This window comes from Accipiter gentilis, chromosome 12, assembly GCF_929443795.1.
Source record: "Accipiter gentilis chromosome 12, bAccGen1.1, whole genome shotgun sequence".
In the NCBI taxonomy this organism is placed as follows: Eukaryota; Metazoa; Chordata; class Aves; order Accipitriformes; family Accipitridae; genus Astur; species Astur gentilis.
The window spans coordinates 22536945-22552752 of record NC_064891.1 but is presented as its reverse complement, the minus strand read 5'-3'; the positions used below and the strand labels follow the sequence as shown (position 1 = coordinate 22552752).

The window sequence follows — 15808 nt, the reverse complement described above, 5'->3', positions numbered from 1 at the left end:
AGTACCTTAAATTTTATGATCTGGCATATTTCTTCTGATCGCATGGTGTGGGAAACTGGAAATGAAAGTGCCCTCAGACTGATTATGGTACAGTCATCTCTCTTGTTAACAGAAATTGAATACTGTAAACTTATAAAAAGCTTGATTCCATTTTAAATGAATGCTAATGAATAACAAAGTCAAAAGAGTATGTATCTTTGGTAACTATCATTTGGAGGACATCTAGAGGAGGAAATGTATGTGTTTATACAATCAAGCAGTTTGTTAGATTAGTATATAAATCACATCTGTGCTGATACATTGTTTTAGAATAAAATCAGTTTGTTTTCTAAGATTACTTTTGTCATAATTCATAAAATTAATCATTGCCCTTTTTACTGTGAAAATAGAGCATTTTTATCAAAAGACTATTTGTTTTGGGCTATTTTTTCTGATTCTGCTTACTTTTTGTTAGTGGTCAGGACTTGGAAAAACAATTGCACTAGGGTGGAACTTGTGTGTAGATCATAATGTTGAAAAGGTTCTGGTACTAGTTTGTGATGTTTTCCTGTTTTGTGTTCTGCAACGGTTTCCTGTCTTCACTCAGAGACAAAGAAAGTAATGTTAACAGGAAGAAATATCACTAGTTCAGTTAGAAAGCAAGATCAAGATGTCTGACTTCTAGTTAAGTCACTGAAGTTTGTATCATGGGACGATGTCATATCACTTATTTGAAATTAGTTTTAAAAAATGGTTGCATTGAAAAGGTGCTCTATTTGTTTCTGACAAATAATTAGAGAAAAGTTTGCATGCTTTTTTTAAAAAGGTGGAAATTTATACTACAAAACTTTGAACAATTTATTTGTAAAACATTTCAAATTCTTGCAAATAATGAGTTGTGTTTGTGGGAACCAAATGTTTGAATTTATTGGTTCTTTGCATTAGGTAGGTTGGTGCATGAAGGAGAAATTGAGAAGGGAGGCACTATGAAAGACAATTTTGTTTTTATTTTGCCCTCTCTGTAGTATCTTTTAATACTAGAAGCAGCAAAACTGCATTCCTCTAGGGCTGTGGTTGTACACAAACATGTAGTCATTTGGCCTGATTTAAGGGTAAATGTTCCCTGCAGAAAGATTTGGAAATGCACAAAATATGTAATTTTCTCCCTCCCTTTTAAAAAATTCATCAAAAGGAAATGAAAATGTTTTTAGAATCTACTGTTAATATTCTCCCCTGAAGTTTTAGCTTCTGATTGAAATGGAGCAATGATTATTCCTTTATGCTGCAGCTTTTAGTCACCTGCATGAGAAAAGTATGTGTTGGGGCAAGGGGAAGTGGAGAGAAATTGTCCCTTCATTTGGAACAGGGGTATTTAAACCCCGTCTTCTGCTTCATTAGCACTTGGAACTAGCACTGCTGCTGCAAGGGGGAGTTGTTTCACTTAGCATCTGTGTGTTAAAAAATACAATCTGATATGCTGAGGAGTCACCTACATGGACACACTAATCCATAATGGAGCATGGAGCTCTTTCTCCTTCTGTGTTCACCACATGTGGATTCAGCAGCTGGCAAGAGTTGAATTCTAGAAAGCAGTATGCATGTTTCATGACATCCCTTTACAAACAGCAATACCAGTGCTGTATCGTTCTATGCAAACTTTCTTTTACCTTAAGTTGGCTCTTTGGGGGAGAAAAAAATATCCCAAACACATTAATTTATTAAGCTGCTTGATTTTTGGCCCAGAGCAGGTTAAAGCTCTGCCTGGATTTGGATGGGTTTTTTTCTGTGGTGGTTCTCTATCTGACCTAGCAGTGCCTGTTCAAAACTCAGCAGTCCGTGAATTGGCAAATCCCCAGTCTCTTGGGGTAAAAACAAGAGGGGACAGCATTATTACTATAAGTTGAGTGGCTGGAAAGCATTCCCCTTGCTGTCAGGGTGACAAATACTGTCTTAATGGAAGTGCCAGAGGTTAGGTCAAAAGCTTTTGCAAAGTCTGTATCTCAACTAGCAAGGAAGGCATGCTTATAAAACTGGAGCTTCCTTTGGAAATTTGCATTTGTTTATTATTTATTTTTGGCCTTTTAAAGGGCCATTTTAGGAAACCATCATGACCCCTTAGTATGAGACAGCAGTAGTTCATGAATTTTTTTGAATGGCTGTACTTGTGTTGTTGCTGAGAGGCTTCCTTCATTATTATTTTTCCTTAGCTTCTTTGAAAGTATCAAAACAACCCTCAGCTTTCATCCTTAATGGCATGTATTTGGAAATACTGGTTATTGTGAAGGAGGGGGTGAATTATTTTAATTAACGGTCTTTCATTACCTGGCTTCTTTTAACACTGTTCTGTCAGTGAAATAGATTTTTCATTTTGACTTTACATTAAAAAAAAAAAAGGCAGCCCCAAAGCCCCACCCCAGCAAAACCTAAACCATCTTGGAGATAATTCCTTTACCTACCTTGAGGCTCAGGTTTGCTCATACAGTTTATCACCTTCCTGGCATGGTATGGCAGCAAATGCACCTCCCAGCATCTTCTTTCCTCCTCCTTCATTCCAGTTCTCCATTGACCTACCCCTGGTTACTTTCCTGTAATGATAAGTAAACTGTTTATTTGTTGCTCCTACTTTTAAAAAAGATTGTATCACAAAATTACTTTTCTAAAATATTTTCTGAAGGTAGCTTTTTGATCAAATCCAGCGTAAGGGCTTGTTGTAGGAATGGTTACGTGATGTCCTTTCCCTGTTACTGGAAGATCAGACTAGATGATCATCTGACTTTATCTATGGAAAACTCAGTATGTTGTACAAAGTGGAGTTACACCCTGAAAAGGCTGTATGTGAGCTCTGACAGGGTGAAGCCTTTGCAAATTGCTATTTTTTACTTCCCAATAAGAAGACTTCTTTTTGATTGTACCTAAATGTGGTGACCACTCCGTTTCAAATAGAAAATTTTGTATGTTAGTATATGAAGATGGGATGTTGTTTCTACATTTATAAACCATGCTTCATACTGTCTTCTGGTTTTCAGCCAGTGTCTTGAAAGCTCAACACTGGACACTTTCATTGGATACCTTTATTCTCTTAGTGTTTAACTTGACTGAGACCATGCATGACTGGGAACAGCTTTTTTGCCTGACATAAACCCACTGGATGAAAGCTGCATGCGGTTTTACCCCCCTCTGCATACTCTTTATATATCACTTTGTACTGTGCTATGATAGAGGTGCTAGCGTTGATGCCCGCCTGACTGGAAAAGTCTTTCTAGCTTCTTCCTCCTGGTGCATTTGAGGCATGTGCTAATAGCCTGAAAATGCACACCTTGTCGTGCCTCATTGCTTAATTGTGGTCTAGTTTCTTTCCCACATTTTTACTATGGTATGGAAAGTGAATGTTAACTATTTGAAGGAAAAATATATTACATAGGATTAGATAACATGAATAATATGAAAGCCAGGGTTTTTAAAAAAACTCAAACCTTTTAATAAAATGGAATGTCAAATATATGAACATGTCTTTCAAGAAATGATCAAAAAACGTGAAAAGTTTCATATCCTTTTAAAAGTCAAATAATTATCTGCCATCATATAATTTTTTGTTAGATGGACAGTATAAAGATGAAAGAAAATTTTATAGATAACATTGCACTTCACAGCTGACTGAAGCAGGTGTTAGAAATGCAGATTAAGTATACTGACTAAAGACTATTTAAATTTGAAGTGAAAATGCCACTGGTCTACTTGCAGTGCCCTGCACATGTGAAGTTTCAGATAGTTAAATTATTGATTTTATTGTGTGAGATAGTGCGGCAGTTAGGGAGAAGGTCCTTGTGCATTTATGATGTCTTTTTTACCACTGTAATCCTTTTAACAGTACATGATGAGCAGCTAACAGAATTTGCTTCATTGCGTAAGTTTTGCTGTGGAGAGTGCATGATGTGGCTATACATATATATATCTCCATAATATAAGTGGTTTTGCCAATGAGGTGTTTTACAGGGACATGCAGTGCTAACACACAATTGTGGGTAAATACGATTTCTATAAATGAAGGAGACTGAATGTTAGTGTTGCTGTACAAATCCACAAACACTGGTGAATTTGTGGTTGATCCTTCAGCACACTCCTGTGAAAGTGGTATAAGGTGTTAATTTACAGGTCATTCTTTTCTGGACTTCATAGGCTTTGTGTGGACATTATGCTTCATGATGTACAGGTGCCTTACTGGTGTGGGTGCTGTGAAGCTTGTTAGGATTTTGGTAGGAGGGCATTGGGAGAGGGGTGAGAGTGTTTTCTTTTCTTCCAGCAACTCAGTAGCCTGCTAATAAACTGTACTAGCCTGTGAATTTAATTTTGTCATGACTTATCAGGTGCCTGGAGCTAGTAATCAATCTGTAGGAGGTCTAATTCTCAGATAAATTAGAATTGGAAGTGGCCTGGGAGTCAGAATCTCTTAAAGAAAGTGAGGAGCGTATTGAGGCCCTTGTTCAGTATGAGGGACAGTAAATTTCTTCTCACTCTGGACTGTTGTGAGAAGAGGGTGGTAGAATCCCCACAATAGCCTAACACGTGGCGAGTGCGGGGGAGACTGTAACAGGGCCATGGTGCTGTCCTCCATCACCTAGAATGACTGCAAGGGAAGGACAGCTTTTGCAGGATTTTTTTCTTAGTATGCAGTCCCTGGATCTGCTAGTTCTAAAAGTACATTGTCATGAAAGAACTGCTTTTTTAAAAATCGACAATATTGTTTTGGCCATCAGCTCATGGGGTGTGATATTTGTATTGGCAGCAGTTCTGCTCTGACTGGAAGAGCTAGTCCATAGTCTGTAAATATCTCGTATATGGTTGAGAAAGCTTGGTTGTAATGAGTGGAACAGATATTCAAGTGTCTGTCCAATGCTGCCTGGCAGATAGCACGCAGCTGGCAAACTAGTCATTTGAAATTTGAAAAGGCTATAAATGGTTGTAAGTGTTTTGCATGTATCTACTTTATTTTTTTCCATAGGAAGAACAAATAAATCCCAAATGTTTCACTGTTTTCCATGCACCTCTACCCATACACGTAGACTTAGCTCTATTTCTCTCTTATTTCTGGTAACTGGTGCTTAGAGAGACATATTTTTGTTCCTTTAGTGATAGTCATTGTATCTTCCCCCTGCAACAGAACTGAGTTCCCTACAGTGGGTACAAAATCATATGAAGTCATATAAAGTCCCCAGAAAGACCACTTGGTGCATTCATAATACAGATAATCCACCATAATGATGTAGTTAGCAAAATAACAATGTAAATTTCACTCTAGCCTTAACTCCTGTATAGCATCTCGGTAAGATTTTTCTGGTCATTGACTTGAGAAACAGCTTCTATCCATCTTCCTTATTTTTCAGGCCAATTAAAGTAGAGCAAAAGACTACAGATAGTTCATTTCATAGACTCTGTAGTGTCCCCAACAAAGAACTGTTACATGAATTCATGTGTAAAATGTATTTATAACTATTGCTTTCCATATTTTTAGTAGGTAGTTAAAATACAAGCTAAGAGCATCACTGTAGCACAAACAGCTTGCAAAATAATAAAGTCTAGATGAAGCCTGATATTTATAGAGTACTGCCTTATTGCTTAATTTAGTCACTCAGTTAATAAAAGTACAAGTATGGTTTTGCTGTGCTTTTTTTTTTTTTCCTTCTTTTTTTCCTTCTTTTTTTTCCTTCTTTTTTTTCCTTCTTTTTTCCCTTCTTTTTTCCCTTCTTTTTTCCCTTCTTTTTTCCCTTCTTTTTTTCCTTCTTTTTTTCCTTCTTTTTTTCCTTCTTTTTTTCCTTCTTTTTTTCCTTCTTTTTTTCCTTCTTTTTTTCCTTCTTTTTTTCCTTCTTTTTTCCTTCTTTTTTCCCTTCTTTTTTCCCTTCTTTTTTCCCTTCTTTTTTCCCTTCTTTTTTCCCTTCTTTTTTCCCTTCTTTTTTCCCTTCTTTTTTCCCTTCTTTTTTCCCTTCTTTTTTCCCTTCTTTTTTCCCTTCTTTTTTCCCTTCTTTTTTTCCTTCTTTTTTTTCCCTTCTTTTTTTTCCCTTCTTTTTTTTCCCTTCTTCTTCTTTTTTTTCCCTTCTTCTTCTTTTTTTTTTCTGTCCCCTCCTAATTACAGTGTGGGCTTCCCAGAAAAACTGGCCCATCTGCCATTTGGTCTTCCAGTTCCAGAATCTGATCAATGTATATACATATTCACGTCAAAGAACTAAACCAGAATTTCATCATTACTATCTCAGTTTGCTTACTCTGAAGCAGAGTTAGTGGGGGGCTGATCCTCCCTCATTCATAAAGGTCTGTCAAAATGGGATATGTCACTCCAAAGACATTTGGAAAAATATATTATCAGAGTCCTACTACATCAAGCTGTGGCATAATTATTGCATCATAAATGCTTGCAAAGCATTATGCTGGCTCCTTTTTTATTTTTCAATCTGATTTCTTTTAACTCTTGGGATTAAAATTGTTATGCTAATTCAGACAACAGCGCAGTCCGGTGCCAGCTGAACTTATATTGAGAACATCTTGAGCTAGTGTTATCAAATAATATACAGAAAATTATATCGCCTGTAGTATATGGAAGGAGGTATAATTTGTTTTAGTTGCTGTTGGAATTATTTTAAAAGCTATTAAAACCCCTCTACAGCCTCTTCCAGGTAATTATTGTGCTTTCTTTCAGGGGCAGAAAAGGCCATCACTGATAGAAAAAACACTACGATCTTATCAATCTGTTTCATAAAGTTGTTCAAGCACCCTAGATTAGCGTGATACAGATTAAGACTGCCAGGCGTATGTTTTGCTGCAGCGGTGGTCTCCGTCTCTAGGCTGTCCAGATACATTTTTGGTTATATACTTGGTGCATGGATTTCTTAAAGCCCTGTCAGAGTACGGAGTTTCTTCCTCTTTGGAGAACTAGCAAGAGAGAGAGCCAGTAGTCATCAGAGTTCAGTCAAGCACTGACATGTCCAAACAGATTAAAAAGAGGTTTGTGACGGAGAAGGGTTTTGGGACAGGAAAGCCTTGGGAGAGTGGGAGTTCTAAATTAAGATGGTATTTTGGAGAAGCATAAGCGAGAGAGGATCAGCAGATCTCTGGGGAGTGCTTGGATTGTGCTGGCTTTGGTGCAGAAGGAAGACCAGCAAGTTCTGGGTCAGGCTGGACTGGGGTGACCCTGAGACAGCCCCTGCCTGGGAGCTCCTGTTTCAGGAGGGGGATGCACACACCACAACTGTCCTGCACGTTCCCTCTGCACGATTGCCACACATCCTCTGCCTGTACGTTGTTCTCGCTCCTGTGGTTCCTTCTTGTCATCAGAAATACAGGAGGCCTCATCCAAGTAATCATTTGAGAGCCAACACTAACATAACATGTTTACGCTGAGATGGGAACATAGCTCTTCAGGGTGTTAATATCAAGTAAAAGCTGCTATAGTGATAAACTTTTGAATTAGATTTTCCAGACTGATTCTGTTACAAGTATCCCAATAGAAAAATAATTGTTTTATGACATTATATGATAAAGTTCTGAACTCGGAGAGAGTTCAGTTTTCATGGATAATCACGCAGTAATCTTGTAGAGCCTTTGGACGCTAGCCTCCAGATTTTACAGGGAATATCTTAAACCATGGTGAAAAGCTAATCAGCAGGACTAAGATGCTGAGGCATGCCTTGTGCCATTAAGATTCTTTCTGATCATCTGTACATTCATTGACTGAATATTATTTCAATGGAGATTTAGCAAATTAAATAAATATTTTGAGGTACTTTCCTGGCTTTATAAGTAATGCAGTAGCTTCTCTAGTGCCTGAGCTTTGTAATGGACCATCGGTCCTTCTGCCACTTGGGAACTGTGGTGCACATTGAGTTGTGCGTCCCTGGTATAGTGAAGGTGCGATGTAGGTGTGTTAAAAGCATGTGGACAGAAATGTTTTTGAAGTTTTTTCTGAAAATTATATTCTAAGAATTAGGGCTTGGTTATGAAAGGAAGGTTTTTCTTGCCTAATTGTTTTGAACTCCGTTTGACCTTACTTCCATTCTAGAACAGAAGTGTGGAAAATCGTTAGGCTAAATTAGAACACAAATATGCTTGTTACCGTGTAAATTTGTCCCTACCTAGAGTTACCTTAGATTAGCTATTGCACAAATGCTTGCATTTAGTCTGTATTACAAATACCACAACCGTCTTGAAAGGATGTGTGCTTTCTGTGCTTACCATTGGCATGTGCAAAAGGGGATTTTTGCACTGTGATCTAGTAGTTGTGCACATACTGACTGTTTTGCATACAGAGCTATTAGATTTGCACTTAAGAGTATAAATATTTGAGTCAAGCATACGGCTTTATCGGCTTAGGCCATGATCTCATACAGTATCTGTGCTTACAGTAGCATCTTGCATAGACAACACTACTATCAGGAGCTGGATTGCTGACTTCCCATCCCATTTTATAATGTGTTGAACACCACTGTACATGCATGAGTAATAGAGATGGGGAGAGAAGAAACCTTTTCAGTATAATTCTTATGACAGTATCTTTTTAGAACCTGGGATTTTTTATTAGAAATACTCAGAGGTTTTATTGTGTAAATTACAGGAGAAACATTCCTGAAGTCCTTAAGAAAGAACCATTCTTTTCCTCTGCATCATGATAAATGTAGCAATTGTGTGTGTATACTAGAATAGATCATATTGAACATCCCCTGAGCTCCGTTTGCAGACAAGTCCTATCTCCACCATGACAAAATTCCCATAAGACTTTAAATTATTAATGCCCTGGAATCTGCGGGGTTCAGCAGATATGTTCAGTGTTATTGATGGCAAACTTTATCCCTCTATTCCTAAGACACATAATGAAATAGGGAGTCCCTCAAATAACTGCATTTTGTGTTTAGGCTAATTTTGTAGAGGCCAGTGGGCTTTGCCTTAATGTGTGTAAATACAATTTTTCTCTTTTACAGCAGATTGTGTGGTAGATGGGAATGAGACTGATTTGGCACTAATTTATGAATCCTTCTAGCATTCTCTGTGTGCTGCACCCTGTGCGGGCAAGATGCTCTAATTACACTTACTCTATATAATGAGAGCTTTTAATGACAATTACTGATTGTAGTTACGGATGTTTAGGGACCATTTTTTCTAGCTTAAGATGATGTATTGACTTTTACAAGAGAAGACTTTTATTTTCACTTTATGTAATATCTCTCCTTCCTCCCCCCAGCCTTCACAACTGATAGGCTGACTGGTGGAGCTGCTAAAGTGTAGCCGCAGAGAATTATTGTTCAGTTAATTTAACTTCAGGAGATACCATTTTTCACTGTTTTTTATTTCTAAATTTAGTTCTGCACATTCACATGTTCTTTTTCATAGCAATTTAGTATTTGGAGTGATGTTATACAAGTTGCATTTGTATTATATAACAAGATAAAACTCTACTTCACACTGAATATGTCACTGCCATGTTAAGCAAAAACATTTACAAAAGCTTCATTTTCTCACAATTGTGTGTTAGCACTGCATGTTCCTGTAAAACACCTCATTGGCAAATAAACGTATATTATGGAGATATATATATATATATATATGTATAGCCACATTATGCACTCTCTTTCCATAGCAAAACTTATGCAATGAAGCAAATTCTGTTAGCTGCTCATCATATAAATTGATGTTTTAATATGAGGCTGTCGATTTTAAATAGGAGTAGGTTTAATCTTTGTTTCGGTTTTCAATTAGATTAATTACAGTGGAAAACAGCAAGTCCACTTGCAGTCCCAGATTGCAAAGTTGCTTTGCATAGAGCCTGCTCACTTTTTTTAAGTAAGGTTGTGAGTGTACTTCTCATTGACTGTTGTTTTTAAATAAAAATACAGATTTGGTCAGCTTCCAGTTTAGTGGTCACTTGAGAAAGTGAGCTATCAATAATTGAAAAGTCAGTTTAACACTTGTGAGGAAGACACAGTTTAAAAGATCCCCCCCTTTCACTTTCATTTACTAGTTTTGGGGGGGTTTAGGGGTATCTTTGCTTTGGTTCCTGCTGCTGGCAGTCCTGTATTGGTGTGGGAAGTGAAGGCTTCTTGTAATTCCAGGGAAGCAAAAGAAGAGAACACAAGAATTGCCTGTTCTCCGTAGCAGAACTTACGGCTGTTTATTCCCACACATCCCCTGCAGCTTGCTGTGCCTTCTGTTGTCCTAATGCAACTAGCAGTGGGACTGGGCTGGAAGACAGACCTGGTCTGAGTATTAAAATAACTCTTTCTATGTTTCTTGTGGCTCTCTTGTGCTTTGTTTTGTTTTAAAACCTGACCATGCCAGTACTCTGGTTTATCATACAGCTGTCTTAAGTGAGAAGATGGTATTCCAGGATGTGGGAATGGAAGTAAAAGGCTGGATGGAAGAGAAAAGAGAATGGCAGCTTCTGGAACTCATTTATAGCTGAAGACAACACTTAGGTAATCAGACCATAAGAAAGATTGTCTGTATACTACTTTATTTCTGTGGTCTAATGTCCTGGGTTTGGCTGGGGTAGAGTTATTTTTCTTCTTAGTAGCTTGTACAGTGTGTTTTTTGGATTTAGAGTGAGAACAGTGTTGATAACACTGATATTTTAGTTGTTGCTAAGTAGCGCTTATCCTAAGTTACGGATTTTCCAGTTTCCCGTGCTCTGCCAGCAAGCAGGTGTACAAAAAGCTGGGAGGGAGCATAGGCAGGACAGCTGACCCAAACTAGCCAAAGGGATATTCCTGATATCATGCTCAGTATATAAACTGGGGGGGGAGTTGGCTGGGAGATGCGGATCACTGCTCAGGCATCAGTCAGCGGATGGTGAGCAATTGCATTGTGCATCACTTGTCTTTTTCTTGGATTTTTAAAACTTATTTATTTTATTCCTTTTCATTGCTATTATTATTATTATATTTTTATTATTATTATTATTGATAGTATTACATTTTATTTTACTTTAGTTATTAAATCATTCTTGTCTCAACCCACAAGTTTTACTTCTTTTCCCCGATTCTCCTCCCCATCCCACTGGAGTGAACGCGTGGCTGCATGCTGCCTAGTTGTCGGCTGGGCTTAAATCACAATATCTACAAACCTGAGGCCTTAAGTCTGATCTCAGTATTTTACTAATAATATGTATGTGTATTTCACATTTATTTGCTAATTCTGCTAATGTGGTAAGGAAAGGCTTTCATGAAGTTAGTTCAGGTCTTCAGTAGAAGGAACCAACTCTTCTACTGTGTGGCACAGTTTTCAGAAGGAGTTTGTGAAATTAGAGGCTTAATTTGTCACTCTGTTAGCACAATGTGTCATTGCCTTCTCAAAGTATTGAGTGTGCGCAGATGCTTTATGACTGAAGCATTGCAGAGGCTGATGTCTGTTATTTGAGTTCATACCTTTGGACCTACTTGGACAACGAAAAGTGCATAGATAATAGCTGGCACAAACCAGCCTGGTTAAACATAAAAAAACCAATCATCTCCTAGGACCAGTAATAGAAAGCAAAAATCCTACTTCTCCGTGTTCTGGCATTGGTTCATAAATGCTTGTGTGACTGGCATACAATGTGCACTGTGTTTTGCTGTCACAAGCCTGCTGTGATTGGATCCAGTCTCTGAATCCCACAGGCTTACATACCCCTGGGTGTAGGCTGTGATTAGTTTTGCTTCTTAGCAGAGGACCTCTCAGTTACACGTTAGGTTATGCTTGATCTTCTTTTGAGTAGAATAAACCTGGCCCCCAGGCCATGGAACCAGGATCTTAGTCCAGCGATCAACAATACACAACATGGGTGCTAAAGAACATGCTGAAGAAGAATGTGAGTGGCACACACGAGGTCGAGTGCTGGGAGGCACAGCATCTTACGAGCTGTTTGTGAAAAGTGGCAGTTCCCAGTTTCTGTTTCCCAGTAAAACATGCAGTTAGTAGAAATTGCAAGAACCTCACACAAAAATAGGATTATCAGCATCTTGCTCTTGAAAAGAAGCAGATCTGGGCTGCTGAGTTTCTGAATAGACTTGCATCTCTGCAAGCAGGCTTAGCATCTGATTTCAAAAGTGGAAATGGAGCCTGAGAGAACACTCTTAAAAGGATTTTGGCCCAGGCTTAGCCAACCTCTTCTCTATGCTGGTTATTTCTACTCTATCTCACACACACCTTCCCCTTATCTAGTGATGAGCTGAGGTTTTAGTTTTCTAATTACCCTTAGCAGGAACCACTTGTCAGGAAAGCAAAGAATCATGGACTTCAGAAAATGAAGTTCTTATTCATAAGTCTTATGCAACAAGAGAGTTACCCCTGGAAAACCACAGACTCCAGTTCCTTTGTTGCTCTGTCACTGCTTGTGGGAGTCTTGCATTTGTGTCAAGGAGTTTCTCCTGCCTTCTTGGCTCAGTGGGCATATTTTTTGGCACTGTTCGACTTCTCTTGCTTACAAAAGAACCAGCCCTTTCAAAACGGGCTGGTTTCCAAGTCTCTCTCTGTGCTGCAAATTGGATGGTGTTTTCAGCTCCCAGCCCATGTCTTCATTTCCAGTATTCTCTTCCCAAGCCCTCTACCTCTATGTAATTCAAAGTCCATGCCACAATTAGTGGAAAATATGCTGTTGTACTGGAGAGGAGTCCTTCTGCACTGGTGTGTCTCGTTTCCTCTGTGGCCACACCATCCACTTGGCGTCAGGCCTCTATAGCACAGGGAGGTTTCTGGTTGTGTCGGCAGAAGGCGGTGGTGGTTACCCTAACGGTGGTAGCACTGTGGATCATGAATTGAAGCTCTCTGCATGATCATCCCTAATGCACAGGCAAAAAAGTATATCACAAGGACTACATAACCACTGGGAGAGTTCTTGTGTTTGACAACATAATATTTGGAAGAAAATTTAGTTTTGACGCTTATATGCTTGTATTATTTTTTTCTTGGAAGTTTTTCCTCTTAAGGAGGACTGAAAATATGTCTGAAAGGGTAAAACTTGAGTGTGAAAAGCATGCAGGGGTTTATTACATAACCAGAGAGAAACACTTCCAAGTCAGTCACAACTGGAGTTAGTAAACTTACCTGCAGGAAATGACATCTTGGATGTCTCATGTCTTCTCTAGGGAGCTGTCAAACCTTTCACTGCAACTGTGGAGTGATTGAAAGTTGTTTCTGTCTAACAAAGATATGGTAGCCTTTTCAGGAAGCAAGTTGGTGAGCGGGTTTGAGGTTATATCCTTTGCTTGTCAGTATAACTGTAGGGGGTTAGGTCAGAGACTTGTTTTTTTATGGCACCTGCCACAGTAAGATCTTTCTGTGGGGTCCTGCAGGAGACTTGAGTGATGCAAGTTTTACTTTGTACAGCCCTGAACAACGATGAAATGGTTGGGAGAGGAGTATTTTGTGGGATGCTTTGGATGCAGCTTCTGTAGTAAGTCAAACCAGAGTCACTTTACCATGAATTTGGTTGGGATCATTAGAAATGCATTTATTTCAATAGGTTGTTTAGGTGAATGCAACTACCGAAGTGAAAAAACATCAAATCGGTCAAAAAATGAACTTGACCTTTTAGAAGAAATGTTATGATTTGGGAGTTAATCTTGTTTGGAAAAAAAGTGGGTTCCAAAGTGGCTCAAAATGGGCATTGGGCAGTTTTGTGTGTTGCAGTGATTGTATCCCAGCTGTTCCCAGTTAGTTGCTGGTGCCTGGCAACATTGAAGAATCCTAAACTTCTTGCTCTCCTTGCCCTGCTGCTTTGATAAAGCAAGCAATGTGCTTCAAATGCTGCAGTTGTGTGGGATTATACTACATGTTTCAAATAAGGGATATATTTTCCTAAATGTGTTTACTGGTTCACTTCAAGTTGCCCTTCTTTTGAGGGTTGTTTTGGGTTCTGAGGCAGGGTGCTCAAAATGACAAATGTTCTTGTCCAGTGACTGTCAGGTTTTTTTGACAGCCACTTTTTTTCTTTTTTTTTTTTTTCCTTACAGCACTTTCAAAAGGGAAGTGTGATCCAGCAAAATGTTTTTTTTTTTCTTTTTTCTTTTTTTTTAAGTCTGAGATGCAATTCCTTACTGACTTCTCTGGTGATAAAGCCAGTTTAAGAGGTGACAACCCTGCTCTCTGCTCCTCTCATGCTGCAAAAAAATGGTGCCAACACCATGGTGCCAGCAATGGTTTCTTGAGCCATGTTTTAGACCAGTACAGTGAAATCAGCTGCATTTAAAAACAAAAACTTGGGGTTTATTTCCCTACTTGGATCATGTCTGTGATCCATTTTAGAAATGATCTCGTGTATGCCTGAAGAAGAGGAGATGGTTAACTGTGGCCAAAGGAGAGGAGACTAAGGATAACAATTTATTAGTCAGCTTTGCTAGAGGAGGCTGAAGTGAAGCTGTGCCTTGTGTAAACTTAAAAGGTAGAATTCTGCCCTGATGAAAATCAATGGAAAAGGCTGTTCTGATGCCAAAGTGCAAGGTTTCTTTAATTAATGTTTTGCTACAAAACAGAAGGGTTAGAAGGAGAAGTTGCATTTTTGGTGGGTGGTTTTGGTTTTTGGGTTTTTTTGGTAGTGTATTTTGAAGTTTATCTTGTCAAGTATTGGAGTGCTCCAAGCTGTAACTGGGAAAAAACAACCAGGGATGCTTCATATTGCTCTCTTATGGCTCTTATCAACCTTGTATTGACCTTATTGCTCACTACAACTACCTGAAAGGAGGTCGTAGAGAGGTGGGTGTCAGTCTCTTTTCCCAAGTAACAAGTGATAGGACAAGAAGAAGTGGCCTCAGGTTGTTCCAGGGGAGATTTAGATTGGATATTAGGAAAAATTCCTTCACTGGAAGGGTTGTCAAGCACTAGAACAGGCTGCCTAGGGAACTGGTTGAGTCACCATCCCTGAAGGTATTTGAAAGACGTGTCGATGTGGTGCTTAGGGACATGGTTTAATGGTGGACTTGGCAGTGTCAGATTTAGAAGATCTTTTTCTAACCTAAATGATTCTATGATATTTCATTCAAGTCTTAAGATCCGAGTGTGGTTAGAAAAGCGTAAATGCTATAAGCTCATACACTTACTCTTATACTGTCTTTCTGATAATGTCCTTCTCATGGCCCTTACTGGATTCCCTACCTGGACCACATGATAAATCATGTACACAATATTCTGTCTCTTCAAAACTAGGATAAATATCTTCCCAGCTGGAGAAATGTTACTGCTTTCAAACCCCTTTAGCTTGAAAGGAACATCTGCAAATATTTTTAAGGTAAGGTTACATGAAATCCCTTACTTTTCAAATGCTAAAGTTAAGAGTCGAGATACAAAACAGTACCAAATAGGGATAGAAATATAAGTAGCACTGTTAATATATTGTCAACATTGCCTTTTTTTTTTTTAAGTTATTTAAAATCTTCCAGTTGCATTTTTTAATATCTGTGAGGTACCTCACACAGTTTGATAGTGAAGTTAAGACTTGGTAATGCTTCTAAGGGGCATGGATATTACAGGAAAGGGTCTGGAAAAAGCCTGCTAGAGTGCTCAAATCAAATGGAGCCTGAACTCTTCTGACTTTTGTGCAAGAAATCAGAAGAGAAATGCCCTTTGTGAGTACCAGTGTTGTATCAGTGGAGTGCAGGCTACAGTGCTGCAAAGGGGATCTCTTATCTATCTTATCTGCTGCTTGATGAAGCAAAGTGGGGGAATCTTCAGTCCTCATTTATTTAGAGACAGGTCATCTTATCCCCCAAAAGGTGAACAGAGAAACAGTCTTTTCTGTATTATTCATTGCTAATATGAATTGTGACATGCGTGTGACACAGATGGAGTGTTCTTTGTTTCTCCTTCTAGTAACCAGCCC

General features: G+C 38.6%; 1 protein-coding gene across 7 annotated transcripts in view; it reads left to right on the top strand.

Annotated features, from left to right (window-relative positions):
* SLC10A7 (solute carrier family 10 member 7) overlaps positions 1-15808 on the top strand; it is a 157741-nt gene that overhangs the window by 62341 nt on the left and 79592 nt on the right. The window contains exon 5 of one of the 7 annotated variants that reach the window (XR_007507789.1): positions 10317-10433. The exons of the other annotated variants lie outside the window; for them this stretch is intronic. The gene's annotated coding sequence lies outside the window, so the exon portion shown is untranslated. The remainder of the gene's footprint in view (positions 1-10316; positions 10434-15808) is intronic. 7 annotated transcript variants of the gene reach the window in all.